Genomic DNA, 20,150 nt, shown 5'->3' on the forward strand with positions numbered 1-20,150 from the left:
CCATTTCGGGGCTCAGCCTCGGCAGCCACAGCTCACACCACTGGTGGTGATGGTGCTTGACAGCGACAACCTAACATTTTCTAAAATGTTCATTGTTTGTCTAAGTGTGGACCAAAGATGATATGTCTCTCCAGCTTTTGCTGTATTTTTATGACCAGGGACACGTCATCACTGGGTACCCATAAAGAGCAAGGGATGGTTTTAAAATAAGTCTCACTCAAAAAAATCTTCCGTTCTTTGGTAAGAGTATATATACATACATATATATATATATATATATATATATATATATACACCACTTTTAGGGGCAAAGAGGTCTCAGCATGGTCGTAGCAGTGACTCTGCATCTGAGCTCTCGAAGACTTAGTTTCCCCTTCGTGACCTTCAGAACGTCCTTCCCGCCCCTGGGTTCAAGGCCCATCAGGCAGACAGCAGCACCTCTGACGACAGTCCCTCCTGCCTCATGGGAGAGGCTAGAGTGGGACTGGCCCCTGGTGAGGGCGGAGGAGGAGGACCCTGGCAGCCCCGCCTCTCGCCTCCTACAGTCTTGTGATGGAGGCAAGCAGAGAGTCAGCTGGAAGGGATGTAGTTATGTCCCTTCTTTTAAAACCATGTTTTGAGAGTAGTTGTAGATTGTCCAAAAAAAGTTGCAAAGATACAAACAGTCCCCAAATACTTCAAACCCAGTTTCCTCTCTCATTAGCATCTTACATTACAACGCTATATTTCTCACAACCAAGGAACCAATACTGATATGTTAATATTAAACAAAGCCGTGCCTTATTCAGACTTGCTTAATTTTCACCTAATGTCCTTTTTCTATTTCAGAATTCCACCCAGGAAACCATGTGACATTTAGTCATCAAGTTCCTGTAGGCGTTTTTGGGGTGGGACAGTTTCTCAGACTTGATGTGTTTTTGATGACCTTGACAGTTTTGAGGAGTGTGGCTCGGGGGCTTCCCCAGTGATTCAGCCGTAAAAGAATCCGCTTGCAATGCAGGAGGCCTGGGTTCGATTCCTGGGTGGGGAAGATCCCCTGGAGGAGTGCATGGCAACCCACTCCAGTATTCCTGCCTGGAGAATCCCGTGGACAGTGGAGCCTGGCAGGCTATAGTTCATAGGGTCACAAAGAGTCAGACACGACTGACTTATCTTAGTATGCATGCATTGTCAGGTATTTTGCAAAATTTCCCTCAATTGTGTTTCTCTGATGGTTTTCTTGTACTGAGGCTGACAGAGTGGGTTTTGGGAGGAAGACCCAAAGGTGGGGGTGCCCTTCTCTGCACATCAGATCAAGGACGCCCGGTGTTACCACGACTCCCCTCTTGTGGTGGGTGCCGAAGTAAACCCTAGGCTGAGGCTGGCTGGTCAGGTTCCCCACTGCACGCTTACCTTTCCGAGCGTTCTCTCACTGCTCTTCTGGGAACAATGCCGCGATGCACACCCCACATTAGGGGGCCGGAGCTAGGTCCTACTACTACTAAGTGGGGTTGCTGCTCAGAAGTCAATAAACAGGCCAGGCTGGTGGAAAGGAAAGTTTGCTTTATTTCAGTTGCTAACAACTTGGGGGAAAGGCTGCGGTCTGTCCAAAGGCCGACTCCCCCCACCCCAATAATCAGGGGGTAAGACCTTTTATAGGCTGAAGGAGGGTATTACATGCAGAAATAGTACAGGCAGCTCTGACGGTCGTTCTGAAATTGGTCATCGGTGGTCGGACCAGAGTTATCATGATTGTTTTAAATACAATTTATCTTCAGCTTCAGCTTCAGGGTCAGTTTATTTCCATTTTTTGAGGCCAGTTCTCAAGTTGTGGCAGCTTATGTCTTGGCTACAGCCTGGTCATCATGTAGTTAACTTCTTCCCCCTGGAGGGGGTTTCGTTATCTACAGGACAGCTCACAGGTTATGGCTCAGAATATTGTCTGTAGCCCTTGAGAGGGAGCTAAAGTTCCTTGGCTATGCTTAATGAGTTGTTGTTGTTTTTGTTGTTGTTGCTGATTCTTTTGTGACCCCAGGGACTGTAGCCCGCCAGGCTCCTCTGTCCATGGGATTCTCCAGGCAAGAATACTGCAGTGGGTTGCCATGGCCTCTTCTGGGGGATCTTTGCGAGCCAGGGATCGAACCTGAGTCTCCTGCGTTGCAGGATTCTTTTACCACTGTGCCACCCGGGAAGCCCATTTAGAAGTATAGGTACCACTTATAAATACCCTCAGAAGCCAATTCACCACAGTTTTAAGAGGCTGGGGGAGGGACCCAAAGAGGATTTCCCAGCCCAGGGTTCACTTAGGGCCACAGGAAAAACAGGTACCAGCTGTGCATTGATGCTGGACTGGGTAGAATCAGTGTCCTGCTTCTGGGAGCTCCAGAGAAGAGCCAGGTGGGTTTTTTATCCATCCCCGCCACCACCCTGTGTCTTCCTCAAAACTGGTCCTGTGCAGGCGGCTGATGCACAAACAGCCACATCACTTTCGTTTCTTTGCCATCAAAAGCCCTGGGTTCCAATGGCCAATAGCAATACCTGCCTGGCATTTCTTTCTGAGAACCAGAATGACTTTGCAAGATGATTTTACTTTAAAGTGAGATGCATCAGCTGTTTTGCCAACCATTAAAATTATCTGATGTGAAGCCATGGATCGACTCTGTCCCACCCCAGGGACAGTGTGCTCTCCAGCGACTGGAGATGGACTGGGGACCCCGCTTTACCCGCAGCTCCGAACGGGAGCAGTCCAGGTCTCCTCTGGACTCCATCGCCAGCCTCTCTGGGCCACACGGCCTCTCCACCTCCATCAGCAGGCTCTTCAGCTGTGGTCTAAGACCCTGGCGGGGGTCTTTCCTTCCCTCCTTGACCCACCAGCGACCATTCCTTTATCCCCTATATTTTCACCCATCAAAATGGGGGCCTTTGAAGAACAGCCAGTTGTGTGCCTCTCGATACACGAACCCAAACACCCGTCTATTTGAGTAGCAGTTGTGCCAGCTCTGTGCCCCCAGGCTCCCCGGACAGCTGTGGGGTCTAAAAACAGCCCCTCGCACTTCTTCCCAGGAGGGTCAGGCCACAGGGCTCACTCTGCTCCCAGTGTCCTCCTCAAGGCTGGGCTGAAGCTGCAAACAGTTTTTGTGTGCAGCACCCTCCCTGGAAATAGCTGTCTTTGTTGTGACTGAGGTATTTAAAATCTTTTCCTTTTTTTGTTGTGTTTCAGGAGTGCCCTTATTTGATTGACTGATGGGCCTGCAAGTTATTTTGGATTTAGTTATTTCTATTTTGATGTAAGATGCTAGAGGCTGCATAATTGCTAGCCCACTCTTTTTATTTGATAATCTGTACTAAGAAAGTAACCTGTTTTGTTGTAAAGTCTGCATTTTTTTTTAATTCAGAAATATTGATGGTCACAACCCAGCCCTGGGCGTTTCCCTGGGTGGTAAATTACACCACTTACAGGCCTGACATGTCAATATCTTTGTGTCTAAGGCCCTCTGGGGAATCTTTTTTAGTGTTCTTTTTCTGGAGGACCAAAAAAAAAAAAAAAATGCTCCCTCTTTCAGTAAATCATTGTGTGTGGCCTAAGGGAGAGGAAGAGAAGCGGAATGGTGTGGGGTGAGTTGGTTTTCTCAACGACTAGAGTTTGATAAATTGGGTTCTTCACACTGTCCAGAAATTTAATTTGACAACATCTTAAGTTTAAACTGTAAGAAGAATGACACGAGATTCTAGAGAGAAGTGACTATAAACACAGTGAAGGATATTCCTCAATGAGTTCGACTTCACACATGTCCTTTGCACTTGACGTGAAAATTTTAAAATATCGTCCTTGTTTTTTTCATGTGAAATGTTTAAATTTAAATAGTTGTATAGTCTTTCTTGATGTGACATTTTAAAATTATAAAAATGGGCTGAACAAGAAAATAGTGTAAAGATTACTAAAATAAGTGATTAGACATTGAATATGAATGCAGTTAGAATCATCTCTCCCCTGGACCGAGTCTGTCTCCATCCAGCTGTAATAAATGTTTCAGTAGCAGAGTTTGACCATAATAAGTACTTTCACAGGCTCAGTGCCAGACCCAGATAAGCCTCAGTAGGACTTTGTCCAATTTCTTAATTTAAAAATGCAGTTTTCTTTGTAAAGGCTAATTTTAGCCATCCTGTTAAATCTTTGTGGCACCAGGCTGTTCTATTCACCTTTCCCAATGTTTACTAATCCTTGAAAATAATTGAAAGCAATTTTACAGAAGCATGAAATGAGTTTTCATGGATTTTCATCTGTATGAATTGGGCTTCAGAATTATGTTTGATCCTGAGTAAGTGACTAAACAACAACACAGTAGCTATAACTTTTCCTATTTCCCTATTTTAACTTTGGAAAATCTCATGTTGTTCCCCAAAAGACTTTTAAGAAATAATTGTTAAGCTAATAACGTAAGTGAGATTATACACTTTTCTATCAAATGTCAACCCCAAATTATATCTTTATACTTATCTTAAAAGTCCTTCCATTTGATTAACAATCTATGTTGTTGTTGTTGTTGTTTAGTTGCTGGGTCATGTCTGACTCTTTTTCGACCCCATGGACTGTAGCCCACCAGGCTCCTCTGTCCAGGGGATTTTTCAGGCAAAAATACTACAGTGGGTTGCCATTGCCTTCTCCAGGGGAACTTCCTAACCCAGTGATCAAACTCAGGTCTCCTGCAATGATTAAACTCAGGTTCTTTACCATCTGAGCCACCAATTTTTATTATGATTGACTAACAAAATAAGCAGTGAGAACCTCTGTGTATCTGGCTATAGACAGCCTCTGTAGCAATTATGGAAGACACCCCTACTCATCACACATCTTCCCACCTGCCTCACCCCACTCTTATCACCGCATTTGGCAAAGGTGTTTTGAAGCTGGGCAACCATGTGGCTGACACTGGCTCAGGAAATGTGAGCAGCACAGTCTGCTTGAGCCTCTGAGCCCTCCTGTATGCTCGGGTGAACCCCAAAGCCTGGAGCTGCGACGCCAGGACAGCACAGCCCCCTCCCCTGGGCACCGCTGGGGGGAACACAGTGCCAGTACCTCCCGACTGGGCCACGGGTGCTGAACCAGATACCCCCACGGACCTTTAAGCCACACTCATTGGAGGGGGCAGGGGGGATGTTGTTGATAACTGCAGGTATGCCTGGGCTGTCCTGACTAGTCAATTAAAAATTGAAAACAACAAAAAAACCTGCTTTGTGTATGTTCTATCATATTATTGACAACAATTCTGCCAATTGGTGTTGCCCATACTCTTATAATGGCTGAAATGTAAACAGCTATTGAGTCCTGCCCACTTCCTTTGATAGTTCTATGGAAAAGGTGGTAATAGTATTCCCATTTTGCCAGAGGAAACACACACCAACGGGGCAGGGGAAGCAGCTTGACCTGAGCCCTTGTGTGCACAGACCTGGGGACGCTGGAGAGCAGACTGCTTCAGGGGAGTTCCAGGAGCAGACTGCAGAGTTTCAGGAAACGACTGCACAAGACTCGGAATAGTGCCGTCGGGGATAACTTGAAGAGCTGGCTTGGTTTTCCTTCCCTGTGATTTCATGTCTGTCCTGGGAGAAACACTTATGGTGGGTAATCTTCAAGGTGAGAGAGGCTAACAAGTCTGAAGGACACAAGAATGTGTGAAGCTTAGTGAGGAAGGCAGGGTTTGGTCCATTGACATTGAAAGTCACTCAGTCGTGTCCGACTCTGCAACACCATGGACTATAGAGTCCATGGAATTCTCCAGGCCAGAATACTGGAGTGGGTAGCCTTTCCCTTTTCCGGAGGATCTTCCCAACCCAGGGATTGAACCCAGGTCTCCCAGAGTGCTGAGCCACAAGGGAAGTCCAAATAGAAAAGTCCCACTGAGATTTGAACTTGGATCACTGGATTCAGGGTCCAGAGTGCTCACCATGACACTACGGGACCCCTTTTCCATTGACATTAATACCTTCTATACATGAGCACAATGTTCCTCTAAATGCCAGGAGATGCTTCTGAACAAGATTTTGTCACCACTTAATTTTCCTGAAGAAATTAAACTTATGAGATCATATGAGACCAAACAAAATGAAAAGTGTAATGGATCATTTCATGAGTTAAGTTTGTGAAAAAAGCCAACACAAAAAATAAAGTGCCTATTTTTACATTAGCAGGTATTGAGGACTCTGAATAATTCAGATGATCACCTGACATGTTTTTATGATTTATTATTTTTTCATTACATGTCAGTCATCACAAGATGCCCTTCTTACACACATTCTGTCCACCTCACCCTGCACTTGCCACTGACATGCTGTATATTTATTTCAGGTTTTTTCACTGTCTTTCCCTGACTTGCATAAGACTTCTGTGAGAGCAAAGTCTCCAATAGAAGTACGTATAATCACTGGAAAAAATTTCTCAATTAAAGATGTACTTTGGGTATCATATGTTTGGAGAATATACCTAAATCCAATGGAATCGAGAAACTGTAGATCTGATGAGAAATGTTTTGGAATCTTCACATATGACAAGTACCATCTAAAAGGCCAAGATTTAAATTTTAAAGAGGATCTTTAAGTTCTATTGGAAATATTTTATATTTCAGTATTTTAAATTTATTGCTGTCTTAATACAATTTTTAAAGTCTCCAGATAATAGTATTGAATATGTTGCTTATTTAATCCAACCAAAAAATAAGTTTGGAAATGGGAACATAGATACAGTTTCTCGTGTTTCCTCAGAAGACCTTTCCGAGAGGTCACCTCTGACATCTGTGACCAGGAAGCCGCAGATCCCCAGGGCAGGAGCCTGTTGAGAGCCTCTGATGAATTTTTGAAGCTTTTCACAATGCTCCTTGAAAACAGGACACCCAGCCTTGGGCCTCACATCCCAGCTTCTCTTCTTCCCCTGGAAGCAGACTTGGGCAGCTTCCTTTTGTTTGCCTGACTCTTTTGAGAAACTTTCTTTGACTGACTAAGTTAAAGGTCATGGTATTGTCCTGAACATACTTTCCTTCTAAAAATAGCATTTTGGCCTTTAAGAGTTCCAAGAAATGGCCTCCTCCAGCACAAGGGCCACTGGGCCTGGCCCCAGACCTGTTCTGGCCATGGTCATGGTGTTTCTTTGGGTCTGAAATGGGAGCAGGTAATGAAAAGTCCAAACCAGGCAGCAGTGATCTGCCTCCCAGCTCACTCATTTCCAGCGAGTGCCGTAGGGGCTAGTTATTAAATTGTGAACCCAGCCGATGCACCTTTGTCTCCCGGTAGGCACAGCTGAAAAGTTCTGGTCACTCACCCAACCGGTGGATCCTCCCCACCTGCAGAAGAAGGTGGCCAAACAGCTTTTATATGAAGTCGTAGGTGGACTTGACCTCAGTCAGGCTTCAGTGGAAAGGCAGCCTTCTAAGGTTTCCAGAAGTCAGAGCCCCACGTGTGTGCTCAGGCACTCCGTCATGTCCGACTCTTCATGACCCCCTAGACTGTAGCCCTCCAGGTTCCTCTGTCCACGGTATTCTCCAGGTAAGAATACTGGAGAAGGTTGCCATTTCCTTCTTCAGGCAGAGCATCACATCCTGCTGGAAATAACACACGAAGAGCTCTACACAGGCCCTTCATAGCTGAATACCCTTAAGCCCAGTAAGCTGGGTAAATGTGCTGTTTGTACTTATGATGTTTACCGAGCCAGCAGGAGTGTGGGACTGGACAGTAATCTCAGCATCAGGCCCCACAGCTGGTGGGCACCTTCGGGGTCCTCACAGAGAGAGCACCATGGCTCCCGCTCTGCTCCTGCTCTTAACCAAGGGTCCCCTGCAGTGGGGCTTCCCAGGTGGTACAGTGGTAAAGAATCCACCCGCTAATGCAGGAGATGCAGGAGATGCGGGTTTGATCCCTGAGTCAGGAAGATCCTCTGGAGTAGGAAACAGTATTATAGTATTGCAATATTCTTGCCTGGGAAATCCCATGAACAGAGGGGCCTGGTGGGCTCCATGGGGTCTTAAAGAGTCAGACATGACTGAGCAATTGAGCACAGCCCCCACAGACCCCCCCACAGCTGATGCAGGGCAATTCTTCACCTTTCTTCTCTGATAGATGGCCACTGCCTGTCAGATGGCGTGGGACACTAAGCTTCACTTTATTGATCCTCCCATCCCCAACTTCTTAAAGATCCTTTGTCCTTTTCCTTATATTTCAGTCTTAGCTTGAGTTTCTTAGTCCAGCTTAGATCCAATAATTATGTTTTAGAAAACCACCAAGAGATTTTAAGCAAGAAAATAAAGTGTTCATATAATGTTCTACGTAGATCTCTTCTCACAAACTTGAAGAGGACAGAGCAGCTGAAAGTAACTGCACGTATCGAGTTTAAAGGCTTGAACTTGACAGTAGGAGGAGGAATGGAGAGGAAAGAGATGAACCCAGAGCAAAGAGTCAGTAGAAAAGATTTCTAGAAGTAACAACATTTGATAGAGAGGAATGAATTAAAAATGAGGAAAACATGCAGCTTCCAGAATTCCACATTCTATTGGGAACACTTCCACAACAGGTCTTTCAAATCAAGCACAATGTGGAAAGTCCTATGTTTTTCCATTTTAAGGGCATGTGTCCTATTTCACTTTAAGTTCCATTCAAATTAACATGAGTTCATTTTTCCACTAATCTCCTATCCCCAATATTTATCATCTTTTAACTATAGGCCTATCAGATAATCTGATGTACTTCCTCAAAACATTTTTAGGGTCTGAATCAGTATAAGTCAAGTAACCCAATGATAGGTTCACAATTAACTCAGCCTAATTACTATGTATTCTCTGATGAGGGAGCTCAGAGAAAAATACATTTTCTCTTACCTGGCTAAAAGTAAAATTGTCATTGTACAATTTATTTATTTATTTATTCATTTATTTTGGTATCTGTTTTGATCTACAAGAAGACCAAACAAGGTACAGCTACCATGTTACAGGACACATAGAGTCAGTGTTTAGAAAAGACTTGCTGAACAATTAAGTAGTCTTCAAAGGCTTAAAGTTGAAAATACCAAAACATCGTCACAAGAAAACAGGTGCAAGTGTTAACACTTCCAGTTCAGAAAGGGCAATAGATACAGTGACTTCTAGCTTGTTTAGATCATTGCTTTTTTTTTTTTTTAATAATAAAAATAGTGTGGGTATGGGTAATTTGTTGTTAAATGCTTTGAAACCATAATTTAGGAAAAATTGATACGTGACAGTTTCCATATTGGGCAATACCAGGGTTAGGAAACCGTTGGCCTGCAACTTGCTCCCTGAGTGTGTATGGTTCTGATTACCTCTCAGTAATCAGAAAATACAGAACACTCTAGGCCAGGAATTCTACAGTGAAAATTCTAAATATCTGATGAAATGTGTCTTGCAGATTAAATCCCAGACCCTTTTCAGAGCACTTAATATACTCTCAGGGGTGAAATGTGTTTGTTTTTAGCAAAGTAGATTAGCTTACATCTCATGATGGGAAAGTCTCCGTAACACGGCCTGCCCTCAGCTCTCATTTCGAAGTCATTCGTGTGGGTTGTATCTTTTGGCCGTCACTGAAGATCTCAGTTTTCTTCCCCGTCTGGGTGTTAAATCGTTTTCTGTCTGCTGTCAGGCTGTCTCTTTTGGTTCCCAGGCCCCCTCCTCTTTTTCTAAGCTACTCACTTATTTCCAAGGTCAGGTTGAATCCATCTTTAGTCTTGTTTCTTCATCCTAGACTTCAAAACCCAGCATTGCTTCATGTGCCTGACTGCCAAGTGTGTCCAGTTTTAACTTAGAAGATAAATTGTTGGACTGGAACAATTGAAATCAAATTCTGTTCAAAAGTGCATGATCAACAGGTGAGCCTAGGTCTTTCAGAGTTCACGAAAGGTGGAATAGGCATTAGGTCAAGAGATGGATTTTGAAAGATAACTATTCCCAGAAGTTATGAAGGACAAGTCAACATGAACCATTGTCTAAACCACCTTTCATGTTCCTTCTATGTCTTCAAAAACCTGGGGAAAGCTCCCCCTCCCAAGTCAGCAGGCTGCCTCCATCACTGCTTCCAGATGGAGCCCCCCACAAGCCCCAGGCCCCCCAGGCCTACTTCATTCTTCTTCATGGCAGAAGGTCCTACAGATGTTTTCTGGGGAATTGTAGTGCCTGCAAGACTGATTTCCTGGCTTGTTGGGTGGCTAACACTGTATCTTGAAAATGATGTCATGTGGATTAGAACCCTTATGCTTTTCTCAGAGAAACTCTACACTTGTTTGAGAGGGGATCCATGTCTATATGGAGCAACTTTGGCAATGGCCTTTGTTTCTGCTTCCAAGTCAAGGAGGACAACTTCAAATCCTGGAAGACAGGCCATAAAAGATGAAAACACACAGAATGCTTCCAATTTTGAACTTAAGTGACTCTAAAACAGTGGCATTGTTCATTGAAAACAGGAAGAGAAACTGGGGCTTCCCTGGCAGTCCAGTGGTTGAGTCTCTGAGCTCCCAGAGCAGGGGGTTTGGGATTGACCCCTGGTCAGGGAACTAAGATACTGCATGCCACACAGCATGACCAAAAAATAAAAAAAGAAGGAAAAAAAATAGGAACAGGGAGAGAAGAGTCAGTATAAAAAGGAAAGACTAACCATACAGTAGAGAAGATGCCTTGCTGATGGACATGCCTGCTCCCCAAAGAGCAGGATCCACACAGTAATGCCGTGTGGCTCATCATAGCTGTATCACAGTGATCCCAGCAGGAAGACAATCATTGTCTGCGGATGAAAAGCAAATGGTTTATCAAGACCATTTTGAATTCCAGGCCTGATCTCCAGCCAGCTTGCATATGTGGATAAAAAAGACTAACACAGAGATAGCAATTTACTCCATACCAGGTGCCCTTAAAAATATTAAATAATCTGTTGTTGTTCAGTGGCTAAGTTTTGTCTGACTCTCTGTGACCCTATGGAGTGCAGTAGACCAAGTTCCTATGTCTGTGGGATTTCCCAGGTGAGAATAATGGAGAGGGTTGCCGCTTCCATCTCCAGGAGATCTTCTTGACTCAGGGGTCAAACCCACATCTCCTGCATTGCAGGAGGACTCTTTAATGCTGATCCATGGAAGAAGCCTTTAAAAAAAACACTCTACATATGTTAAATAGTTTAATTTATTCCTAAGAACCACCCTATGATATGGGTATACAAATACAGAATTGTATGTGGGGACGGTTATGATTCCCATGTTAAAAGTGAGGAATTAACACAGAGAGAGGTGTAGTAACCTGCCCCAAATCCAGCACCTGGTAATTGTTGGAGTCAGGATTTGAAAGTATCAATCCAAAGTTAACTACTTTATTACATCCCCTCTATAAGCAAATCAGCCCAGTCAAAACATTTATAAATCATTAATGTAAATTAAAAAACAAAAGATATTACAAGATTGACCCAAACAAAACAATCATCATTTCTACTCCAAACATTCATAGCTTGGAACCGTGGAGTTCCTTTAGAGTCTATAATAGACTGACTTGTCTATCAGCACAAAGTCACCAGGGGTACAAGACAGGAACCAGCAAGGCTATTTCAGGGAACTTTGCTACTGATACAAAAATCTACAAGGGCCTGAAATAAGACAATATTACTATTGTAGGAATAATTGTGACATATTCAGGAGATATACCCAGCATCTGATGTTGTATCTCTGATTCACCACTTAACAAGTGTGCACTCAGGCTGCCACTTAACTTCTTATGCCTCAATGTCTTCATATGCAAAAGGACAAGAGCAGTATCAAATTCTTAGAGTTGCTGTGAGGTTGAACTAAAAACACATGTGCAAAGCACTTTGTGCCAACAGATAGTAGTCACTCTATAACTGAATATTAACACTAGGATTATTACAAGGTCGATATGGCCATAAAAGATGAAAACACACAGAATGCTTCCAATTTTGAACTTAAGTGACTCTAAAACAGTGGCATTGTTCATTGAAAACAGGAAGAGAAACTGGGGCTTCCCTGGCAGTCCAGTGGTTGAGTCTCTGAGCTCCCAGAGCAGGGGGTTTGGGATTGACCCCTGGTCAGGGAACTAAGATACTGCATGCCACACAGCATGACCAAAAAATAAAAAAAGAAGGAAAAAAAATAGGAAGAGGGAGAGAAGAGTCAGTATAAAAAGGAAAGACTAACCATACAGTAGAGAAGATGCCTTGCTGATGGACAAGATCCATCAGCATTTGCTTAGAAGAAGCAAAAGCAAATGAGGCCATGAATACAGGAAAGGGCCTGGTCTAGAGTGGGGAAGAGGTAAACATGCCCCAGAAGGGGAAGAGGGGAGACAGGGCACAGCTCACATCAGAAGGTCTCCATTTCCCCGATGAGTGGTCTTAGGGGACCACCAGGACATAGCAGGAATTCAGGAGAGGTCAATGAGAAGGCTCCCAGTTGTCCGCTGAACTAAGTGGAGAGAGAAGAAAATGAGGGAACCCAGGTGTCTACAACAGGTGGATAGAGAAGGATCCTCGAAGAATAAAGAACCTGGAGGACGCTGAGCAAGTCCAATGAACACCAGAATGTGAGGCAGGAGGACAGGAAGCAGTCACAAAGAAATTTAGGTTTTCTGGCCCAGAATCCTAGAATGAAGGGGGTTGAAAGCAGGCCAAGGTGAAAGTCAATGGTCCTGGTGGTTTCTAAGGAACTGGACACTAAGGTGCTGGTTGCTTGGGCAGTGCAAATGTCAAAACTGGACAGTGTGAGGGCCCAAAGTGGGCCATAGAGGATGAGTGTGACCTAAGTACCGGGTCTTCAGTAATTGTAACAGGATGCCAGAACATAGGTGACTGAGTAGCAACAAAAAGGAGGATTAAACATGGGAATGCCAGGTCATGTTAACTTGGGAAGAAAGCCATTCTTCATGAAGGCACAAGGACGATTCTTTGGAAATGACATTGAGTAGGTCAAGTGGGACCTATCCCTCCCCTGGGCTTTGAGCAGCCAGGGAACTTTCACTGCAAAGACAGCATGAAAGGGTCAAGTTCGCGGGGAGCTGGGGTTTCTTTAATGGAGCAGCAGGAGGCAATGACTCCTGAGGTCCTGAATTCATCTGAGTATTCAGATCACTTACAGCTGAACAGATGGAGAGAAGCAAAGGACAGGTTAAGGTTAACCTCACCTGTGGGTCAGATACAGCAGAGGAAGCACTGAGGCCCATTGAGTGATGCACTCAAACACCCATGACTAATATTAATGATCAATTAAGCTAAACTTTTCAGTTCATGGCTAACCTCTGGTGTTCACAGTCTAGGGCAGCTAGGTAGCCTTGGAACACTGCAGCCGGACTAATGGTCAATAAATTTAGATCTTTGGGCTTGAAGTCTGAATCTGAACAAGCCGACTAGCGATAATGGACATTGATTATAAAATCTTGATGCAAAGGGAACAAAAAATGCATTACTTGTCTTTTTCAAATGGTTTACATGAATACTATTTCTTTTTCCTCCTAATTTGCCATTTGGCAGGGTCTAATGCATAAATAATAAATTAAGCTGTTATTAATTACTATTTTAATTGGAAAGAATACTTTGGCTTTGCAACTTTTAGAGTAACAAATGTTTAAACGCTCATGGCTTTTGATGATGTCTTAAACGTTAAATTTCCAGTCTTGTCTTTTTATTATATCAGCAAAAATTAGCCAACCTGGCACTTTCTTTCAGGAATGCTTTCTTCACAGCTCAAAAACGCTTGCTCGATGTGTGTCAAAAGCTATGTAAATTAGGTAACGATTGAAAGTTCATACCTCAAACTTCACTCTAGTCCTGTTCAAATATATTTATCATCATGTTCTGTACAGTTGAAGAGAAGAGCTCTTCCCCTTGATGGGGATCTTTCCAACAGGGTGGTGTTTATCTCATCATCAATTTTGAGAATGAGGAAATTGTGCCTAGAATGGGGGCTTCAATGAGACACATTTTTACAGGATGAAAATGCAATACATTGGGGAAAATGAGCAAGCCAAGAAGAGGCCAGGGAAGTCCTAGTTGGCTGCCATGATCAAAAAAGAGGGCTGGCAATGTTCTCTTTGTTTTTAGCATGAAACCCCTGACAGTAGTATGTGCTGCCTTGGGTCTGTAGACATGATCTCAATTTTAAACTATTCCAGAATCCATTCAACTGATCATAAGCCCACAGGGGTAAATGTGCTTCAAGCTTACCTAGTAATAGGAGAATTTATCTTCAAATTATTGTGAGATTGGGAAATTGAGATTTTTTTTTCCCCTCTCTGACCCTGTGTGGTATATATTATAAGTCACAAGGGAAGAATCAATTTTTCCCTGATGCCTTAAGACTATTATTGTCTTTCTTTATTCTTTGAAAGGTGAGTGTACAGACAGAAATTATCAGCGACATGCAACATGCACAATGACCCAATAAACTCTCTCTTTTCAATGTTATAATTTAAATAGCGTGACGTTAACTGGAAAGCAAGATGCGTTTCCCAAACCACACCCCGTTACCTTCCTTCTTCTGTCTGACAGGAAACCAGATTAATGTCTACAGTAAATATTTTCCTCTGGAATTTTGAGGGTGAGGCTGGGGAGGCAGAATATTTTTTATTTAATTTGAAAGTAGGAACAATTGGAAATTTTTGCATCAAAAAGACTGATCTAAACAATCTTGTCACACGTGAGGGATGCAGATGGCTGCAGAAATTGTTGTGTCAAGATTCTAAGTCATATTGTAAAATATGGATGCAGTTGAGAAAATGTACCCATCCATCAAAAGAGGATCATTTCATGTAAATGAAAGATAGCTTGTTCACGATCGTCCACTTTCTCCACTAAACTTGAGTCACATTCCCTGTGGACTGAACCCTTACTCCCCAATTTTCTCTCCTCTGGCCTCACCTTTCCTCAGCTCTCCCCGCCCTGCCTTCCTGAATCCCTCTCTCCTCCTAGCTGGACAAGCATGCCTATCCAACTTCTTACCTCATGGGTACTTCCGTAACCACCGGCTCAGCACCACCCAGACTCTGCTTTCTTACTGAAGGTGCTGTCGCTGTTCTACCCCATGACCAGGGAGCTGGACTGCAGGTCCAAGGACTCCCATCAACCCCAAAGCAAACGAGCCCGAGTCATCTGGACACGACTCTGCATCCTGGCCACAGTCTCGGACAGACTGCCAGGTTCAGACCCGTGAGGGCTCCCATTTCTCTTCCTTGGCAAATTCCATTATGTCTTCACTTCTTGGCACCCTGCCCAGACCTCCAGTCCTCACCTGCTCCCCACACATTTCTAGCACATCTTTGTGAACTGCCTTTGGAGACAAACAATCTACACACTCTTTCAAGAGCCTTCTTCACTCCTTGACTTCACTGACATCTGTGTTCCACTGAGGTCAAGTTGTTGTCTTTTGTGGTTGTTCAGTCACTAAGTCATGTCCAACTCTGTGACCCTGTGGACTGCAGCACACCAGGCTTCCCTGTTCTTCACTATCTCCCGGCATTTGCTCAGATTCATGTCCACTGAGTCACTGATGCCATCCAACCATCTCATCCTCTGTTGCCCCCTTCTCCTCCTGCCCTCAATCATTCCCAGAATCAGGGTCTTTTCCAATGAGTTGGCTCTTCACATCAGGTGGCAAAGTATTGGAGCTTCAGCTTCAGCATCAGTCCTTCCAGTGAATATTCAGGGTTGATTTCTTTTAGGATAAACAGAAGTCAAGACTAGATATTAAAACTTGAGAAACAAGTCTGGGTATATTAGGCCCCAAACTGTACATATGAAGAAGTAAAGGATGCCTGGGACTGAGCCATGAGGAATTCTAACTTCTGATGACCAAAAGAAGAGAACGAGGGAGTAAAGAAGACTGAGGAGTGATTGGAGTGGTGGAAGACCATCAGACAGTACAGTCACAGGAAGTATGGGCAAACATTTCTCAAGATTTGGAGACTGGTCAAGTGTAACATTGCTGAGAGGTCAAATAAGAGGAAGATCAGAAAATATCCCACTAAGTGAGGTAAGATCAAGATCGTTAACCTTTAGGAAGATCGTTAACCTTTAGGACTGTGTTTATAGAGTGGTAAGGAAAGAAGATAGCCCCCAGCAGATTGTGGAATGAGTAGGGTGTGGTGGCGACAAAGACAGGATATCAAAGACAGCTTTCCTAAAAAGATCAGTTGTAATCAAGACAATGCTTGGTGTGCAACTTATGCTCAAATTAGAATATATATATTAAAGAAACCAGTGGATTTCTTTCCATTTTCTGATGAAATAAAAGCCCAACTCTCAACTCCACTTTTATGAAACCAGAAATCTTTATAGTTCTCACTTACAAACTAAAGTTACACACAAATCCCCTTACAACCAGAGAAACCATTACAACCGGTTGAACGAAGCAGAAAGGCCTCAGTGCAAGCTGTGAGTGCCGCTCTGTTGAATATTTCATCACAAGAGGAAGCACTTGGGCCGTCAGCTAGGGTAAGAGCTAAGTCAAGAGCTGAAACACAGTCAATTGTCCTAGACACACCACTATTCTCTGCCAGCCCTCTGAGACATTCCTCATGAACCTAGGGCTGTGCAGTAAGGTCAAGTGAGTCTAAACACGTCCTCCTTATGTGGCAAGTTGTTCAGTGAAGAGTGAGCAAGTATAGAATGACATGGTATGCTCAGATCACTGGGCACCACTGAAGTATGTACTGTCAGTCACTACCAATGGTTTTGAAAATGAGCTGTGTTTTACATCTCTCCATGTAACAAAGACTCATTGGAAAAGATCCTGATGTTAGGAAAGATCGAAGATGGGAGGAGAAGGGGACGACAGAGGATGAGATGGTTGGATGGCATCACCGATAGAGATGAGTTTGAGCAAGATCTTGGAAATGGTGAAGGACAGGGAGGCCAGGCGTGCTGCAGTCCATGGGGTCCCAAAGAGTCAGACACGATTGAGCTTCTGAACTAAACTGATACAAAACCACATCAAAGACAACGTATAAGCAAAATCCCCAAACAAATCCATGTGTGGCAGCCTTTCCCGAGGCTTTCTCTGGGTCACCCGTGCTAGCAGCAGAGCGGGGCTGTGAGGCCCGCTCCAGGTGGCCGATCTGCACACACAGTGCTTTGTTCTCGCCTGAACCCGCTCCTGCGTGACTTTCAGGCTAACGCTGTATGTCTCTGCTGTTATTGTTAAGCATAGTTTGGCAGAAATGCAGAAATTCTGTGACCGTTTAGTCAATCTCTGAAATTCTTGTGAAATTCTTCCAGGATAGCTAGAAAAAATAATGTTTCTGTGCAAAGATTAAAACACCTAAGTGACACATAATTGACCTCAACAGTTTCTTTTGTGGAGAAGATGGTGGGGGGTAATCAGGAGACACGAGGCCTTGCCTAGACACAAGTACATGAGCCAGCTAAGGGTGTGAGATGCTGGAGGTCAGGAAACACTCAGGCCCAATGGACCTCCTCAGCAAATGCTGTCTGAGTGATGGTTACGTCCAAGGCCCCTTGCTGGGTCCTGCAGGGACACACAAGGATGTGCACGGCCAGGGCGTTTGCTGAGTGGGTTCCATCAGGGATGGGCAAGTTGAGTATAGACACAGGGAAACAGGGAAGAAGAAGGGGAGCTATACCTGGGGTGCCGGGGGAGTGGGCCAGTCTCTGACACTAACGTGTGAGCTTAGATAAATCTCCTTATTTCAGGCCTCGATTCTTCACCTTTAGGGTCTTTTTCAAAAATATTCATTTATTTATTTAGCCTGTGCCAGGTCTTAGCTGTGGTAGGTGGGATCTAGTTCCCTGACCAGGGGTTGAACCCAGGCCCCCTGCATTGGGAGCATGGAATTCTTAGCCGTTAGACCACCAGGGAAGACCCATCTTTAGGGTCTTCACAGTCATGTTTGGCAGGAATCTCTAAATTATGCTAAACACTGGGTAGAGTTTTTCAAGGGAGAGGATCCAGTTCCAGGAGGCCTAGGCCTCCACATGACACAGGCTCCTTACTCTGCAAGGATGGTCAATTCAGACTTGGTGAAAAAGGTCATGGCGGCCTTATTCAAGCACATCTCATTCAGAGGATAAAATTGCTTTTCAAATACATCCAGTGGTTATAACTCCTCCAGCTGAAGTGATAGTGAAAGTGTTAGCCTCTCAGTCAAGTCCAACTCTTTGCAACCCCATGGACTGTAGTCCACCAGGCTCTGGATTTTCCAGGCAAGAAAACTGGAGAGGGTTGCCATTCTCTTCTCCACAGGATCTTCCCAATGCAGGGACTGAACCCAAGTCTCCTGCATTGCAGGTGGATCCTTTACCACTGAGCCACCAGGGAAGCCCTAACTCTCCCAAATATTGAGATAAATGACATCTCTGTGATAAAATCTTAATAAACACTTCAGAATTAATTCTTCATCCAAAATGCATTGTTATTATTCCATTTGTACTTGAGAACCACCTCACTAGTGAGGAAACCACAGTGGTAACTCTACAGGTAACATCCTACCAGTGCCTGAGGGCAGCAAGGATACCCAAGTCCACAGCATCTCTCTGTTGCCAGGTCTGGGCTGCTTAGTGCAGAAGAGCATGATGTGAGCAGTAAAGAGGACCCAGGATGATCCTATAAATGTAGCTGGAAAGACACATAGTAAGTACACGTTTCTAACACCACTGGCTAAAAATAAGGGACAACAATCAAATTCATTTTAGAATCAATAAGAAATTCCCAATAGCCCCAACAAAATGAATGGCACAGGGAGCTATTGTCAGAAACCAGGAGAATCCCACAGCCAGAATGGAGGCAGTCAGGCCCCTGGGTCAGAAATAGAAGAGGGGCAGCAACATGGCCCCCTGCTGTGTGCTGTATGTCTGGGCCAGGGTAGGGGTGGGGTGAGACTTCCAGAGAAACCAAATTCTCCCACTTTCATCAGTGCTTTTCCTTTGACATCCATCCGCGACTTCAGAAACCAACTGAGGGCAGAAGTGGGCTCACAGCAAGGCACTGCCTTGGGGAAGTTGTCGTCTCTACAGTAAGACACGCCAGTCACATGGCGGGGCAGGAAGGGACTACACGGCAGTGCTCTCTAGCCCAGCATTGACAGGAAATGTCTGCCAACCTCCACTGTTGGTGGACATACAAGAGGGCGCCCTTACAGAACAGGACTCAGCGAGGCCTGGGAGGGCAAGAAGCAGAACGGGGCACAATGAGAGGTTTAGGACCCCAGTGACAACAGAGACAGTTGTCTTCTGCCCTGTGATTTTGCCACGAATCAATGAGCCCAACGTGTAAATACAGATCATCTGGTCTTCTGTCCATCCTCCTAACACTCTGATCTCTGACTTACCTTTATGGAAGACATAAAATGAACACTTAATATCTTTGAATAAGCTACAGTGGAAAAGAGCCTGAAAAAAGTATATGTATATATACATATATATGTATGTAACTGAGTCACTTTGAGTCACTTGAAACTAACTTGACATCATAAGTTAGCTATATTTTTTTTAAAAAAGATGTAAAATGAATATACTACTGTTCTAATCACCAAACGCTGAAATCTTTTTTTTCTCCTCCAGTTGGTGGCCTCGTCTAGAGTCTCCCTGCCAACACCATACGGGACAGATACTCAGAAAGCCATTTTCATGCTTCTCTTTCAATTTCAGGTTATGCTGAACCCAGAGGAAATATGTATGACTAACCCCTGCAAGTCATCCAGGGAAAAATCTCTGTTTGTATGTTTGTTTTCCTCCTCAGTTGAAAGAGAGGTCACTTACGATTCTTTTCCAACATAAGCGAGATTGTTTCAAATAATCAGGCCATGTTAAAAAAAATGATTTTGAGACAAATGAAATATTTAAGCCATAAGGTTGGAATGTAAAACAATAGCAGCAAGATAAAAGAAAATGCCTGTTTATATAGAAAACAGACTTGATATTTTCAATGAGAAAAAGACAACAGCATTCAAGAGGATTTTAGTATGCCTCCAAAGGCATGGACCCCCCCCCCACCAACCCCCCAAAAAAGGGTGTGTTTTCATGCTTTCATGTCCTCATGAACATCCCAGCACCAGGCTCCCAGAGGTCACGTGATCTGATTAAGCGGAGGCAGAGGAAGGAGAAAGGTCACCTGCACAGTTCATGCACAGTTTCCGACGCTGGACACAGAGGACTTGTTACAAGGGCTGCCCTGTTTGGATCCT

This window comes from Dama dama, chromosome 30 (genome assembly GCF_033118175.1).
Source record: "Dama dama isolate Ldn47 chromosome 30, ASM3311817v1, whole genome shotgun sequence".
NCBI classification, from domain to species: domain Eukaryota; kingdom Metazoa; phylum Chordata; class Mammalia; order Artiodactyla; family Cervidae; genus Dama; species Dama dama.